Source organism: Epinephelus lanceolatus, chromosome 3 (genome assembly GCF_041903045.1).
Source record: "Epinephelus lanceolatus isolate andai-2023 chromosome 3, ASM4190304v1, whole genome shotgun sequence".
NCBI classification, from domain to species: domain Eukaryota; kingdom Metazoa; phylum Chordata; class Actinopteri; order Perciformes; family Serranidae; genus Epinephelus; species Epinephelus lanceolatus.
The window spans coordinates 4086480-4104259 of record NC_135736.1 but is presented as its reverse complement, the minus strand read 5'-3'; the positions used below and the strand labels follow the sequence as shown (position 1 = coordinate 4104259).

Genomic DNA, 17780 nt, shown 5'->3' with positions numbered 1-17780 from the left:
TCACATGGCAAGGGGACAGAATTCAGCAGAGGCTGTAGATGGGGGCTTGGCGAAGCTCATCCAGCAGCTGCATCCTGCTGGCAAGAGGCTTAGTTTGAGGTTTGTCCAAGCTGTCTGTCAGAATCTGAAGATGGAGATGGGTGCTGCAGGTTCTTAACAGAGGCGGTAGATGGAGGAGCTGAGCTGTTTGCCTGAATCTGCAGATGGAGGTGGGGGCTGCAGGTTGATGACAAAGGCTTTAGTTGGACATTTGACCAAGCTTTTGCAAGGATTTGCAGGTGGTGCATCTTTGGTCCCTGGTCAGCTGAGGTCTTCACATGGCAAAAACATAGAATGAGGCAGTGTAGATAGCCGGTAGATCTGGACATCATCCAGGACAGGATTCAGCGACGTAGATTTCTGGATTCTGGATGCTGTAAATGAATAATTGGCCAAACCTGCAACAACAGCAGACTGCCAACAGAGGCGTTAGAGGTTTGGTCAAGGTGTCTGTCAGAATCTGCAGGTGGAGGCAGTGGCAGCAGGTTGCTGACAGAGGCTGTTGTTAGAGGTTTGACCAAACTGCTGTTGCAGGTTTGGCCACAGCTGTCTGCAAGAACCTGCAGGTGGATGTGGCAGTGCTGCAGGTTGCTTGCAGAGGCTGTAGATGGAGGTTTGGCTAAGCTGTCTGTCAGAATCTGCAGGTGGAGGTGGGGGCTGCAGGTTCCTGACAGTGGCTGTAGATGGAGGAGTTGAGCTGTCTGCCGGAATCTGCCAGTGTGGAAAAACCTGTTAGAAGAAGAAGATAATGTAAACTGAATGTAACAGACAGGTGGCTTTAATTTATCAGCCCAGGTATGCTATTATTACACAGCTATGATTGTCTATCTTACCTGAAAGGTTATATTTATGAGTGCATCTCTGCTCTTTGGTCCCTGGTGCATCTTTGGTCCCTGGTCAGCTGAGGTCTTCCCATGGCAAAACGACAAGATTCAGGGGCGTAGATTTCTGGATGATGCTGTAAATGAATACTTGGCCAAACCTGCAACAACAGCAGACTACCGACAGAGGCTCTTGTTCGAGGTCTGTCAAGCTGTCTGTCAGAATCTGGAGAATGAGGCAGCGGCTGCAGGTTGCTGACAGAGGCTGTTGTTGGAGGTTGGGCCAAGCTATTGTTGCAGGTCTTGCCACAGCTGTCTGCAAGAGCCTACAGGTGGAGCTGTCAGTGCTGCAGGTTGTTTGCAGAGGCTGTAAATGGAAGAGCTGAGCTGTCTGCAAGAATCTGCAGGTGGAGATGACATCTGCAGGTTGCTGGCAGAGGCTATTGTTGGAGGTTTGGCCACAGCTGTCTGTCAGAATCTGCAGGTGGAGGTGGTGGCTGCAGGTTCCTGACAGAGGCTGTAGATGGAGGAGCTTAGCTGTCTAACAGAATCTGCAGGTGGAGGCAGCAGCTGCAGGTTGCTGGTAGAGGCTGCAAATGGAGGAGCTGAGCTGTCTGCCAGAATCTGCAGGTGGAGACGGCGGCTGCAGGTTGATGGCAGAGGCTGTAGATGGAGGAGCTGAGCTGTCTAACAGAATCTGCAGGTGGAGGCAGCAGCTGCAGGTTACTGGTAGAGGCTGCAAATGGAGGAGCTGAGCTGTCTGCCAGAATCTGCAGGTGGACGCAGCTGCAGGTTGTTAGCAGATGCTTTAGTTGGAGGTTTGGCAACACTGTCTGTCAGAATCTGCAGGTGGAGGCGGCTGCTGCAGCTTGCTGACAGAAGTTGCTGTTGCAGGTCTTCCCACAGCTGTCTACCAGAATCTGCAGGTGGAGGCGACACTTGCAGTTTGCCGGCAGAGGCTGTAAATGGAGGTTTGGCCAGGCTGTCTGTCAGAATCCGCAGGTGGAGGCGGCAGCTGCAGGTTGCTGACAGAGGCTTAGATGGAGGTTGACAGAGGGGCGAATGGAACATTGGTCTTCAACACTCTGGCATGGTGGACCTGACAGAAATTGCTGTTGGAGGTTGTAGTTTGAACATTTCAGACGGCTGCTATAGTTTGAATGCAGTTTAAAACATAAAATTCTTGTGAGAAGTTATTGGTGTATGGTGGAGCAGGACACCTTAGAGGCAGTAGTTGGAGGCATGGCCACAGCTGTCTATCAGAATCTGCAGGTGGAGGTGGCATCTGTAGGTTGCTGGCAGAGGCTGTAAATGGAGGAGCTGAGCTGCCTGCCAGAATCTGCAGGTGGAGGCGGTGGCTGCAGATTGCTGACAGGCTGTTGTTGCAGGTCTGCCCACAGCGGTCTGCAAGAACCTGCAGGTGGAGGTGGCAGTGGTGCAGATTGTTGGCAGAGGCTGTAAATGGAGGTTTGGCCAAGCTGTCTGCCAGAACATGCAGGTGGAGGTGGCAGCTGAATGTTGCTAGCAGAGGCTTAGTTTGAGGTGTGGTGACAGCTATTTGCCAGAAACTACAGGTGGAGGTGGCAGATGAAGGGGTTCAGGCAGAGGCTGTTGTTGGAGGTTTCGCCAAGCTGTCTATCAGAATTCGCAGGTGGAGGCGGCTGCAGTTTGCTGACAAAGGTTTAGATGGAGGTTGACAGAGGTGCAAATGGAACATTGGTCTTCAACACTCTGACATGGTGGACCTGATGGAAATTGCTTGTGAAGGTTGTAGTTTGAACATTTCAGACGGCTGCTGTAGTTTGAATGCAGTTTAAAATGTAAAATTCTTGTGAAAAGTTATTGGTGTATGGTGGAGCAGGACACGTTGGAGGCGGTAGATGGAGGCATGGCCGCAGCTGTCTACCAGAATCTGCAGGTGGAGGCGGCAGCTGCAGTTTGCTGGCAGAGGCTGTAGATGGAGGTTTGGCCACGCTTTCTGCCAGAATATGCAGGTGGAGGCGTCAGCTACATGTTGCTGGCAGAAGCTGAAGAAGGAGGTTGATTGAGGTGCAGATGGAACATTGGTCTTCAGGACTTTGAGATGGTGGAGCTGATGGAAATTGCTGGTGGAGGTCATAGTTTGAGCATTTCTCTACAGCTGTTTGCTGCCTGCAGGTGGAGGGTCAGGCAGCAGATGGCTGCTGCAGTGTGAACGCAGAGTTTAAAATTGAAAGTGAATCTAATAAGCTAGTGTTGTAGGGTGGAGCAGGACACTTTAGAGGCAGCAGATGGAGGTTGCTGGTGGACGGTTTCAATGGAGGTTGCAGTAAAAAAAAGCATACAATTCAAATAAATCTAACTAAATCTAAATAAATAAATCATCTCAGTTTATTTGAATGAGGAAAAACCTGAAATCAAAATCAAGTTGGACGGAAGCACTTATCTGAAGACTTATCTGAGGACTGGCTGTCCTCTTCCACCAGTAGCTGCCAGCCTGTTTCCTCATTCTAAAAAGATTTTGTATCCACCTTGGCTTAGGGCCCTTTGGCAATGACTTAGGCTTACCTGGAGCCACAGGTCCTTTAGGGTGGCCGGCTTCCACAGGCTTACCTGGTGCTGGAGGTGGGTCAGAGGGACTCACCTCAGGGTCACAGCCACGTGGGGGGACTGGTGCCGGGTCCCTCCGGAGGTTGAGCTGCAGGGTGATGGGCCTGTCCGAGACTGGAGCAAGGAGGCTGACCCACGGGTCATCCTGGTCCATCTGAAGGCAACTAATACAGCCATCAGACTACTGCTCCACATCATGTTAACAACTTCAGTTTGGCTCCATTGTTTCAGTGTCTAACACTATGTGTTATGACTGTGCACTGACAACACATTGTCTTTTTATCTGCATGTTAGACAATAGACTAGATTAGGTCAGAATATAGTGTCTTACAGTGTCTCCCAGCAGACTGGACGTATCCAAGTCACCAGATGATGAGCCACTGGAGGAGCTCCACGGGATTGGAGTGATGCTGTCCCAATTGTGGCCCTGGGCCATCTGATGGAAAAAAAGAATCCAACCGTGAGACCACAAATTTATCACATCACATATTGAATTGGCCCATTAGCACACAGTCAACACTGCTAAAAATTGAGTGTACAGAGTACAATTAAATGTAACATTTCTGACTGCAAGTTAATCCCAAGCTAAGAAAATTCAGTCACAATCTACTTTTGAAAACTAATTCAAATTGAAGCCTTTCTTTTAGTCACAATAATTGTGTTATTTCTAAACCCAGTTTGTCCTTCATAGAGTATGGAAGCTTTCTAACAGCATACTTATAGTCATGGATGGATTACTAAATGGACCTACTGGGCACAGGCCCAGGGACCCAGAGTGTCAGGGGCCCCTCTGGCCTTCACCTGCAAAATGTCACTCAAATTAACACGTACTGACCAGGAGAAGACTCAAAATGACCAGAAAAAGATGCTAAGAAACTGCAAAGAGACAAAAACACTACAAAATACATAACTACAAACAGACACAAAAAACACAAATTGACCTCAAAGAGACATAAAATTACCTCAAAGAGACACAAATTTACCTCAGAGAGACACAATATTGCCTTAAAGAGACACAAAATGATCTCAGAGACACAAAATGACCTCAGAGATACAATAAATAACCTCAGACGGACACAAAATTACCCCAAAGAGACACAAAAAGACTAAAATGACATAAATTGACTTCAAAGAGACAGAAAAAGACCTAAAAAAGATAAAATAACCTTAAAAAAGCCAAAAAATTAAATTAAAGAGTACCTAAGAGTGACACATAATGACTTAAAAAGATGCAAAATTTCCACAGAGAGACACTAAATGATCTCAGAAAGACAAAATATTACCTGAAAGAGACATAAAATGACTATAACAACATCAAAACAACAACATAAAGGACACAAAAATACTTTAAAGCTACACAAATTTATGTCAGAGACAAAAAATGATCTTAAAGGTAGGATCTGGAGGATTTTCAAACAAAACAAAATATAGACATGTACAAATGAAATCATGCTTAATCATCACCTATGGGCTTCTACTCATGTGTCGTGGTGACTCTGTTTGCAGAGCTCCTGCCCTTTAACTGTATTTTGATGTTTTTGTGCGCTCGGACCACTTCTGGGTGGAAATTTCCCCAGCCAATGAGAGAGCGCAGGTGCCGTGCCCGAGCGTGTCCGAGCGTGCACCAGCGCGAGCCTTGCCTGAACCTCTTCTGTGAAGCCTTCTTCCTACCTCCGGGCTCTGTACACCCGGGAGAGTTGAGCCTGATAGGAGGGGCTGAATTTGAATGTGTGTTTACAAACAGCAACTGGAAAGTCCTCCAGACCCTACCTTTAAAGAGACAAAAATGACCTCATAGAGACATAACATGACCTCAAAATGACTAAAATGACGTAAATTGACTCCAAGACACAACATCACTTAAAAAGACACAACATGACCTCAAAGAGACACAAAATGTCCTTTAAGTGACACACAACGGCCAAAAAAGATGCAAAATGACCTCAGAGAGACACAAAGGAACCAAAACACCAAAAATGACCTCTGAGACACAAAATTCTTAAAATGGCACAAAAATACCTCAGAGACACACAACATGACTTCAAAGAGACACAAAACCACAACAGACTCAAAATTGCCTCAAAGAGACAAAAAATAACTGCAATGACACAAACTGACCTCAAAGAGACACAAAATGGCCTCAAATAAGACAAAATGGAGGGGCTGCGCCACCAGTGCTCCACTGCTTGCAGCACTGATGGCCTATATCACCAAGAAGGTAAAAAATATATAAGCTATATTTTTATTAGCATGTTTATGCTGGGCTGTTTGTTGGACAGATAAAACAGACAGTTGGTAAACCAAAAACAGTAGCTTTGGATTTACGTATTTAAACTTGGTAACAGTCAAACGTCAGTCCAGTTTGATTCATTTACACTAAAATAGTACTGATGTAGGCAACATACTGCGATATTGGTCATACTTTGCCAATATCAGTACATTTTTGTAAAGTATCAACGGTAAAATACACAGAAAACAACATGGGCTTTAAAAAAGTGTCAAAATCTCTCGTCTACCTTGAAAGAGTCTGTTTGTCAGTGACAGCAGGTCATAAGATGAGGTCCAGAGGCAAAAGGTCTCAGTTCGTAGTTTGTTTTCCAGAAAAATTGTCGAGTACAAGTTGAGATGCTGCTTCTCTCACCGATTCAAAGTTTGTTTTGATTGAAATGATTAAATGTGTGAAATGATGCACTTATAGACAACATAGCAACCATGGAACCATCAGGTCCATAACAACACGTCTGACCTCAGAGTTGTCATTACGTCCACACCGGCCTGTCCTCTACTGCAGGAACAATAGCATCTGTTAGTGTGTGGCGATTTATTAAACCGGCCTACATGATATGGCTGCATTGCGATATAAATTGCGTTTTTTAGGCTATATTTTAATTTATAGCTCGAGGCTGTCATCGTCTAAAACTCATATCACACCAGTTATGTGGTGTTTCCATATAATGATTTTTGCGACATTTCAGTCAGTTGTCTATTTATCCCATGTTTTACCATGTTTTCTAACAGTGTCTGGGTTCCGCTGGGCGCTCCCTCCCTCTTTCAGCACTGTTCAATAAAGGCGCACTGCGCTTTTACGCACGACTAGTGACACTATGGAGGAGATCAGAGAGCCACGAGAGCCGTTTTGCTGCCACCACCGGTAGGCCTACCACCGGTGCGTGGTCTGTTGTTGTCTCTCTCTGAGGAGAAGCGGGCCGATGCCTGGAGGAGGATGGTGGGTTTACTTTTAATGGAGACCTCCGCCACTTTGTCGTGGCCACCAACATGGTTGACATCGCTACAGAGGAGAAACTGTACCAGCTGAGCCACCACCTGACTCTGGTTCAGAATCGGACCCAGAGAGGAATCTTGAAGGGTGGGCATCAGAGGTCTTACCGGGTTTCTGAGATTACTGAGTTAAACGCAACTTTCAGCGTCAACATATTATTGCCGTTTGTTGCGAATGAAACACCGACCATCTGTGCTGAGATGCAGGGCCGTAATCACCTATTTAACATTGTTAATAACCAGTAACCCCACACCCCCACCCACAATTGAAATTTTAGAAACTTAACAGCTAAACTGACCATTTTACAACAATTTGAAGGAAAAATCTTGGATCAGGACTTTTCAGAGTTTCAATGGCTGAGTGCCATTTTAAGGAGCCAGCATATGATTGAGGGATGCACAGGAAAAGTGAACACTGTGACTTTTTTATGTCATTTTTAGGCATGACATACTGAACTATGCTTTTTTTAATATAATTGCTTTAACTTTGTATGATTTGTTTTTAATGGCATACCAGCACTTGACAAAAACAACCACAACTGACAGTGATATACCGTACGAAACACTCACATTACATTTTTTTTCCATTTTTTAAACATTTTAAAGTATTGAAATACAAAGCATAATAGCGTACACTTGACCTCTGTTGGAGCCATTTCAATCAGTAGCCACTGAGCAGTGCTGTAACAATTTACCTGTTGTTAAAGGCCACACTAATTGACAGGTGTGGTGCATTTTGGAGGTCTGTTGTTTTTGACCATGGTGTGGCGTGGACTGTGTGAGGAGGACAGTGCTCTTTTTGTTGATTTATGGTGAACTCCAGACGGTAAATAAATGGATTGGCATATCCGCTCAAAAGCTGTGAGTGTGGACAATTGTTTTTTGTGAATTCTGAAATGTTGGTGTATGCCACAACGGAGGATGAGCACGCCAGCTACAGGAGCCACGCGTCCTTTAACGGAGCCAAACGGTGCATCAACAACCTCAAACTGGAAAGTATACAAAAGCATTGAGAGTGTTGTTACTGTCGCCCCTGCATGTGGGAGCAGATGTGACGTTTGACTTCTACTGTTTCAATAATGTGACTCCAACATGGCTTATAAAAACAGCTGATGACTGTCAACAAGTAGAGCACAGATACAGATTATTTTGTACTGAAGCTTCTGATTGACAATATTTAATATCAATGTTTAATATCTTTACATATGACCATAAATAAGTATTCATTGTATTTCAGAGAATTGTGTTCAAATACTGATGCTGTTTCTTAGTGTCTCATACTGAAATATTCAATCAATCAATCAATCAATTTTATTTATAAAGCCCATTATCACAAATCACAATTTGCCTCACAGGGCTTTACAGCATACGACATCCCTCTGTCCTTATGACCCTCGCAGCGGATAAGGAAAAACTCCCCAAAAAACCCCTTCAACAGGGAAAAAAAACGGTAGAAACCTCAGGAAGAGCAACTGAGGAGGGATCCCTCTTCCAGGACGGACAGACGTGCAATAGATGTCGTACAGAACAGATCAGCATAATAAATTAACAGTAATCCGCATGACACAATGAGACAGAGAGCGAGAGAGAGAGAGAGAGAGAGAGAGAGAGAGATGCAGGTAATGACAGTAGCTTACAACAACATTATTGAAAGTAATAATATTATAGTTATAGTTCTGGCTACTGTGGTACAATATGTTGAAAGTATGTATTAATATCTGGCAGTATACATGTGTGACAATAGTCATATGTGTATAATAACAGTAGAAGTATGACTAATGACTAATGATGGCAGCAGCAGCAGGAGGCATCTGGCAGGACCACGGCAGCAGCACAACCACACACGTCACGCTGTCCAGGCACCGCTGCGATATGAGTTAATCTGAGAGACAGTGGAGCACAAAGGCTCCGGAGAAGAAGCCGAGTTAGTGACATCCAGAATGGCCGAGTTAGCAAGATGCAGTAATAGAATACGAGAGATAGAGAGAGAAGGAGAGAAGGTGCCCGGTGTATTATAGGGGGGGTCCTCCGGCAGACTAGGCCTAAGTCAGCCTAACTAGGGGCTGGTACAGGGCAAGCCTGAGCCAGCCCTAACTATAAGCTTTATCAAAGAGGAAAGTCTTAAGTCTAGTCTTAAATGTGGAGACGGTGTCTGCCTCCCGGACCGTAACAGGAAGATGATTCCACAGGAGAGGAGCCTGATAGCTGAAGGCTCTAGCTCCTGATCTACTTTTGGAGACTTTAGGGACCACGAGTAACCCTGCGTTCTCAGAGCGCAGTGTTCTGGTGGGATAATATGGCACTATGAGCTCTCTAAGATATGATGGAGCTTGACCATTTAGAGCTTTATAAGTTAACAGTAGGATTTTAAATTCAATTCTGGATTTTACAGGGAGCCAGTGCAGAGAAGCTAAAACAGGAGAAATATGATCTCGTTTCTTAGTTCCTGTTAGTACACGAGCTGCTGCATTCTGAATTAGCTGGAGAGTTTTTAAGGACTTACTAGAGCTACCTGATAATAGAGAGTTACAGTAATCCAGCCTAGAGGTAACAAAAGCGTGGACCAATTTTTCTGCATCTTTTCGGGTCAGGATAGGCCTAATTTTCGCAATATTACGCAGATGAAAAAATGCAGTCCGTGAGGTTTGTTTTAAATGAGAATTAAAAGACAAATCTTGATCAAATATTACTCCGAGGTTTCTTACGGTAGTGCTAGAGGCCAGAGCAATGCCATCTAGAGAAACTATGTCATCAGATAAAGAGTCTCTGAGTTGTTTGGGGCCAAGAACAATAACTTCAGTTTTGTCTGAATTTAACATCAGGAAATTGGTGCTCATCCAAGTTTTTATGTCTTTAAGGCAGTTATGGAGTTTAGTTAATTGATTACTTTCTTCTGGCTTCATCGATAAATACAACTGAGTAATATTAGAGGCACTTTTAGAGCGTTCCAAATCGCATACTTTTTCTTTTTACTTACAGTATGTACTGCAGCTGCCCCTAAAAAGTGGGTACTGTTGCATGCAGTATGCACAGAATCGACACATACAGTACAACTGTCTCATAACGTTATGCACTAAACTTTGCCAAGAGGTTCAGCGCTGACGATCAGAGGAGCTGGTGTCATGTTGTCTGATAGGTTGAGTGTCCTCCTCCAGAGCAGAATCCTCATTCACACTTCGAGCAGAAGTGGTTTCGACCTCTGTACCATCCATCATGTCTGCTGGCTGGCTGTAGTCCTTGTTGGTGTCCATATCAACAGACACTTCTGTGAGAGTCTGAGGCTGAAACAGTGCACAGATCTATCCTGTGGCAACATCAGCGATGGTGTTTAGCACTTTTGCTCCAAAGCATTTAGGCTTCTTCACCAGGACGTCCTGAGTGTAACCCTGTCTAACTTTCTCCAGGATACACAGGACCATGTTGTCTCTGGTGACCTGAACTAGCAAAGTTGACAGAGCAGCGAAGACATGGTCCACAGCGGCTTTTGTGACTCCAACAGCTGTTTTGCTGAGCTGCTGGGAGGCCATGTTGAAGGAGGTGTTTTTAGGAAGCAACCAGAAGCCCTGCAGGACATTTGGAACCACCTCCATCACCACCTCCTGTGGGCCAAGCAGTTTAAGGCTGGGGGCCTCCAGGTGCTGCTCTGTCAGGCTCCTGGCGTACTTCTGAGCCTGGCTGATGATCTTGGGATGTCTGTTACGTCTACGATAGACGTAGGCGTTGGCAAGGTAACATTAGATACATGGAAGAGGACAGTGAGTGTAACGTTACAACCAAGACAGTCAAATGCAACCCCAGAGTTTTAAAACTCAACCAGAGTCAGTGATGACTGATGAGTCTTAGAATAAGGTTACAAGGACAGACAGACATGTGTGTACATAACAGATCAACATAATAAATTTACAGTGATGCATATCAATAGATAGATAGATAGAGAGATAGAGAGATAGATATATAGATAGCAAGAGAGACAAAGAGATGTACAGCAACATTAGTAATAACAATGATTACAATAATAACAATATTAATAATAATAATAATAATAATAATGAACGTGAATGTTAGATGGAGAGAGAGAGAGAGAAGGAGAGAGGAACTCAGTGTATCACAGGAAGTCCCCTGGCAGGTTAGGCCTATATCAGCCTAGGCAAGCCTGAGCCAGCCCTAACTACACACTTAATCAAAAAGGAAAGTCATAAGTCTAGTCTTAAATGTGGAGACAGTGTCTGCCTCCCAATTGAAACAGGAAGATGGTACCACAGAAGAGGAGCCTAATAGCTGAAGGCTCTGGCTCCTGTTCTACTTTGGAGACTTTAGGAACCACGAGTAACCCTGCATTCTCAGAGCACAGTGATCTGGTGGGATAATGGAGTAGCATGAGCTCTCTAAGATATGATGTATGTTTTTTTCTATTATTTTTGCTTTAGTAACATTTAGTACTTAGCAACATTTAAATAACCAATGGTCCTGAACCAATAACCAATTTTGTTGGCTCTGCATAACCACCATTAATAGATTTTGTATATTTAACTTATATATTTTTGTCATTATAAACACCTCACCTCACACCTCACACCCAAGTTTCCCTTTGGGGAAATTGAGAGCTGCAGTGTTAGCAGCTATTTTAGATTTTGTCTGTCTTTAGATGAAAATGCTTATTTGTTTTAGTCAAATTTAAGTCATTTTTATCCTTCATTGATTGAGTCTAGTTTAAGTCGACAACAAAACATTTTCATTCAGTTGTAGTTGATGAAAAGTCATTACAATTTAGTCAATGTTTTGCTATTATTTGTAAGTGAAAATGTTTTTCATTTTGAGCTACTATAGCTATCAAAAGGTGACAGGTTGTTTCAAGTGTTGAAATTTCATTTAGACATATTTTTTTCACAGGTTTAAAGAATGATTTATGTGTGATGATTTATGAATTCAACCAAAGTCTGCTTCACTTTTCAGTGCAGCTCTTGCTGTGGGTCAGTTTGAGTCTTCACACAGTGAGCCTCCTCTGATCCATCATCAGTGTTTATTTAACTGCACATGAAATCTGAAAACTATTGTTTAGTAGTGTCAACATGAATGTGTGTGTGTGTGTGTGTGTGTGTGTGTGTGTGTGTATTACTCACCTGGCAGCTGTTGCATTACGCTCTGTCTAACAGCTTCATGACCCCAGTCAATGCCTAAGCTTTCAAACACTGTCCTCTCCTCTTCATCATCACTTTCTGCATTTCTTCCATTCACTTTTGTTTGATCATTGTCACAGATGCACTCAAACGCCTCTATTTCTGAATACCTGATTTTAAAATTTGTTTTAAGTTTCTTCAAACTAACGCCAAACACCGTAAAATAGGACAGTGTAGATAGTTTATTCCCCAATAAGCCCTTGTGTTTTGTTGTTGTGCAGTATCACACTCCCTGGTGTGCTGCCACCCAGTTTCTTTTCACTTCTGTGTAACACTTAATTTTTTGCTCGTCATGTTTACAGCACCCAGCTGACAGGATGTTTCATCAGCATCTGTGTGGTAGGGGAGTCAAGTCAAAGTATTTATAACAATATCAGGTTCAAATGATTTCATACACTTCACTTAGCCATCACTGACATTTCCCAAATAAATGAGTGAGCATCAGTTCATACGCTGTGCTGTTTGTTGTTGATGCTGTATCGTGCTCTGTCATGGAATACTGAGTATAAAAATACATGTACAATACAACACATACAACACAACAATACAATACAACACATACAACATAACATGTGCTGGAGAAACACTGCACCTCTGTACCTATACTATAGCACTACTTAGTGGCCATTTGTGGGACTAGAAAATGATTAAATCCAGTCTTCTAAAACAGAATCATTGTTTTTTGTTTTTTTTTTTAAATCTATTTTGTCTCTTTTAATTTTCTGCTGCTCATTTACACTGATATTCTTTGTGGGAGTGTTAATGTGTGCTGCAGCATGCAGTACTGGCAGAAGTATTCTTTTACTTAAATTAAAGTACTAATACCACTAAAAGTTAAAGGCCAGCATTCAGGGATTTAACTAAGGGAGGAACTCCACGCTAAGTTATTTTTTGCACTGTACATATAACCATATTCTTGTAGGTATATAATTACTATTTTTCCAACAACTGTGTGTAAAAACTGTCTTTGCTGCTCACATGCATCTGTCTATATTTTATAACATTCAGATAAGCTGCATTCTTGTGAAAGTAAAGTATTATTATCAAAATTATTTTGATGATATGACCAATTTTCAAAATAGTTGATGATTAATTTTGATTTAATTCGTTCTAGTAAAGATGCTCAGGATTTGCTGATTCCAGACTCGGAGAATGTGAGGATTTGCTTCAGATGTTGAACAAAACAAGTAATTAGAAGATGTCCCCTTAGCCTATGGGAAATTGTGAAGGCATTTTTCACTTGTATCTGACAAACAATTAAATGATTCATTGTAAAAACAACAACAACAACAACAACAACAGATAAATGGCTAATAAAAAATCACCAAGACTTAAGAAGCTGATCATATACTTTGGACGTAATGTGTAAAAGTGGGCCTACAGTATTTCCCAACATTACCTGAAATGTTGTGCAGTCAGGGGTGTCGCTGTGGGAGGGGAAGTGGAACCGATTACCCAGGGCCCCAATGGGAGGGGGGCCCTCGAAAAGCCTGGAATGAAAAGTTTGGTTTTGTTTGCATTTTTTGTATTTCAGCGTAATTAGTTTCATAACAAATTTAAAATTTGTTGAATACATTGGTTAAAAGGCCTTCTCAAAAGTGGTGTAGTGGAGGGTATACACAGGTATATGGGGTATTACCTACTTTTTCTGGATATTTACAGTATACCCACTTCCTCCTCAGTGACATACCCATCTACCCAGTATACTCCCACCTTATCAACTACCACTACACCACTGCCTCTCACCCTTAAGAGGTGCAAAATGATTTAGTCTGCCCCTGCATGAGGATTTCACTCTAAATGCTGCTAAGGCTGAGTACATGACTGCCAAAGCACCAGCGTACACTGTCATGTCTTTTTGTAAGAAAGGGAAATCGTTGTCCCAGAAAATACAAGAAAGAAGGACAGGAAAAGATAGCCAAATGACTTTGTGACAAAAAATCCAAAAGGTGTGTGAGAGAGACATGAATCAAGAGAAGAAGGGTGGGGGGCCCACAGAGACTGCTTATGCATAAGGCCCAGATTTTGATGCTATGCCCCTGAGTGCAGTTTAAGTATAGAATAGCAGAAAACAGAGATACTCAAGTAAAGAACAAGTACCTTACATTTTTCTAAGGTACAGTATTTAGTTACTGTCAAACAGCAGTGTACTTTCACCAAAATAAATTTGAGTCCAACCTGATGTATTGCCAATTATTCTGCTCTGTAGTACCACCATGACCACATGAGGGCAATATCGGAACTATACTAAGTGGTATCTTTAAATTTAGAAGCTATTTACATATGTGGAACAAAAATAATGTGAGCTGTTATGTTTAATGATTGGAGGCTGAGATAATACTGAATTGGTATTAAGGATAATTTATTGAATAATTATACTATAAACTGTGAGATGAGAAGCTTCTTTGAAAAAAGTTTTTTTTCTTCATGATGGAGGAAGGTGAATTAAATTAATGATTTGTTTATGTTATTAATGAATAATGGTTTCATAATCAGTTAACTTTGATATGAATTATAAGCCACACAATAAATGTTACTGCACTGTTTTGTGAGGTAGCCTTGCTACCTGCCATCAGACAAGCTGAGTTAATATTATTCCCTTATGAACAAGTAATACTGTCTGTACGTCAGCCTACACTGAACAAAAGTTTAAAGACAAAACCTTTTTTTGCCCTTTTATTTTTTTTGACAGGTTTAAATTAAAGATCTGAGACTTTTTTTCATACACTCCACAGATATATTTCTCTCATATTTTGGTCACAAATGTGTTAAAATCAGTGTCATTGAGCACTTCTCCTTTTCCAAGATATTCCATCCCCCTGACAGGTGTGGTATATCAAGGTGCTGATTAAACAGCATCATAACTACACAGGTGTGTCTTGATATGGTAGCAATAAAAGGTCACTCTAAAATATGCAGATTGATCACACAACACAATGCCACAGATGTCATATGTTCTGAGAGAGCATACCATTGGCATGCTGATTGCAGGAATGTCCACTAGAGCCATTGCCTGTCAACTGAACATTCATTTTACCACCATAAGACGTTTACAGTGTTGTTTCCATGTATTTAGCAGTACATCCAACTGCCCTCACAACTGCACAAGTCAGTTAGGATACAAATTGCTGTAAGGTTAAGACCCTGGTGAGGATGATAAGCATGCAGATGAGCTTCCCTGCTGCGTTTTCTGGCAGTTTGTGCAAACCAACTGTTGCATCAACTGTTTGGGTGGCAGGTCTCAGACAGTCTTGCAGGTGAATAAACCAGATGTGGAAGTCCTGAGCTGGTGTGGTTACATGTGGTCTGTGGTTGTGAAGCTGGTTGGATGTACTGCCAAATTAATGGAAACATCATTGGAGACATCTTGTGGTAGTGAAATGAACATTCATTTCAGGAGCAACAGCTCTGGTGGACATTCCTGCTGTCAGTGTGCTAATAGCACGCTCCCTCAACATCTGTGTCATTGTGTTATGTGACAAGAATGCACATTTTAGAGTCTCCTTTTATTGCGACCATTCCAAGACACACCTGTGTAGTAATGATGCTGTTTAATCAGCATCTTGATATACCACACCTGTCAGGTGGATGGGATATCTTGGAAAAAGAGAAATGCTCACAAATACAGATTAACAAATTTGTGGCCAATATTTGAGATAGTTATATCTATTAATTGGACGGATATAGTCTTAGATCAGGTGTCAAACTCATTTTAGTTCATGGGTCACATACAGCCCAGTTTGATTGCCCGGTGGGCAGGACCAGTAACGCCATTGCATAAAACCTGTAAATAACATCTCCAAATGTTTCCCTTTCTTTAGTGTAAAGACGTACAAGTACATTCTGAAAACAATCATTCATTTCCAAAAACAGATGATGAGCAGCCTTAGAGAAAAAAGTGCAATTTCAACAGTTTGCTTTTCCACATTCAGTCTACTACTCACTGTCATTACATATGCATTTTTCCATACATGCCCACTCCTGTGTAGTAGTACTGACACCACCACACCAAACTAAGGTTGCTGCTTTTTAGGAAGCAAGTTAAGTTATCCCTGCCTTACAAACTACATACAAATTAAACGTTTTGGAAGAGCCCCTGCAGTAGTGTTTCAACGATATTGTTTTTAGACAAAAGTCTAATAACGACTGTTTTGTAGCCCACTAAAGCTGCTTATTGACAACATTTTGCACAATGTTTAATATCTCTAAATATGACCCACAATAAGTATTCATTGTTATTTCGGAGAGGTGTATTATGGTCTGAGTGGAAACGCCTCTGAAGCAGCATTTTACATGAAGTAGGCTAGTTAGTATTTAACTTGCTCCTGAAACCTGGCACCTACATGCACCAATATAAGGTGTGCAGAGTCATCAGTGGTCTAGATCGGACCCTTTGGCGGGCCACTTTTTACCCACGGGCCGTATGTTTGACAACCTTGTCTCAGATTTAATCAGTTAACCCTGTGAAAAACAAAAGCGCTGCCTTTAAGTTTTTGTTCAGTAAGCTATAGATTTTAAAAACGCCCCGCCTCCGTGCTGCTCTCTCCCATGCTGTTCCCTTCTCGGCTGCTCGCACCCGCCTCTTCCCCCCAGCGGAGAGGAAGAGCAGAGACAAGTGAACAACAAGCCAAGGCAGAGAAGATAGGAAATTGCATAGGTGGGTGTTTTCTTTTTCATTCAGAGTCCCGTCGCCCAGCGCTGGGCACTTTGTTTGTGCAGTTGTTAGGTCTTTGCTCGATCGCGCCGAGGTGATTTTTTTGTCTCATCTCAACTCACTTCTTGTCCGAGCTGCGGGTCGAGGTGTGGATCGTGTCAGCGCAGCAGCAGCAGCAACAGCTCTTGGCTAGGCCTGAATCCACCTCGCAATCACTTATGGACTTTGAAAAACAAGCCTAGCACTCTCCAGAATAGGTAATGGCCTGTCTTTTGGTGTGTCGTGCTCGGTACCGCTGGTTGGGGTTTGTTGTTGGTGGAGAGAGGAGTGACCTTTAATTTGGCGAACTTGGTTGTTGGAAACGCAGCGTTAGCAGGCTAGCTACCATAGCACAAGCTAGTTTAGCGAGCATTGGTGTATTCCATTTGTTAGCATGATGAATAATTTATCTAGAGTGAGACTTGGGAAAAGTTAAGTGAAACTTATAGATGCAGTTGAACTGGATGAGACATCTGAGAATACAAATTATCCACTTTGCGTAACAAAGACTTGCTAACACAGCATTAGCAGTTTATTACATGAATGGACTGGTTTGTGGATGGCAGGTATAACGTTAAACATTACGTTAACCGTACATGTCGGGTCCTTTCTGTGTGCTGCCTTTAGACATCGAAGCAGCAAGGTTATAGTAGACTTTTCCGCCACTTTTCCCCGACCTGGGGTGTATCCAGGACAGGTCAGAGTACACGGAAGTGACCGGGCCAACCTTCTAGGACTCAAAGTCCATTCTCAGCTTACTTATCAATTTCCTATTATATATTGTACCTGAGCCGCCCACTCTCTGCGGACGGTGAAACTACGTGGTGCTATTCAGATGATCATGCTTGCATGGCGTGTTTTTTTTGGGGGGCATACTGCCTTTGACTTCTGTTCATTTTTGTGCGTTGAAAGTCCACTGTGTAAACCCACTGTTTCATGTTTCGGCAGCTGGCTTTTGATGTGGTCTGCCATGTAGAGGATGGAGACAGGAGGAGGTGGTGGTGGTGGAGCAGCGGGGGGGGGGGGAAGAAGAAGAACCTGTTGTGTAGGTCTGGATGTGTGGGTGTGGTAAGGTGGCAGGCGTGTTTGTTGCTTGATCACTCAGTCCCTTGTGTTGAAGCTTGCTTAAGTCACCTTTTTGTCTTACAGTTGTTTCGTGTGCATGGATGGTGGATTATCTGG

The 17780-nt window shown here is 42.8% G+C and overlaps 1 protein-coding gene across 7 annotated transcripts in view; it reads left to right on the top strand.

Annotated features, from left to right (window-relative positions):
* The first annotated feature begins 16426 nt into the window (after positions 1–16426).
* The window catches only part of ctnnd1 (catenin (cadherin-associated protein), delta 1), a 41502-nt gene continuing 40148 nt past the window's right edge, over positions 16427–17780 (top strand). For 4 of the 7 annotated variants that reach the window (XM_033623250.2, XM_033623252.2, XM_033623248.2 and 1 more), the window contains exon 1: positions 16427–16562. The gene's annotated coding sequence lies outside the window, so the exon portion shown is untranslated. The other 3 variants (XM_033623253.2, XM_033623249.2, XM_033623254.2) reach the window with 3 other exon arrangements.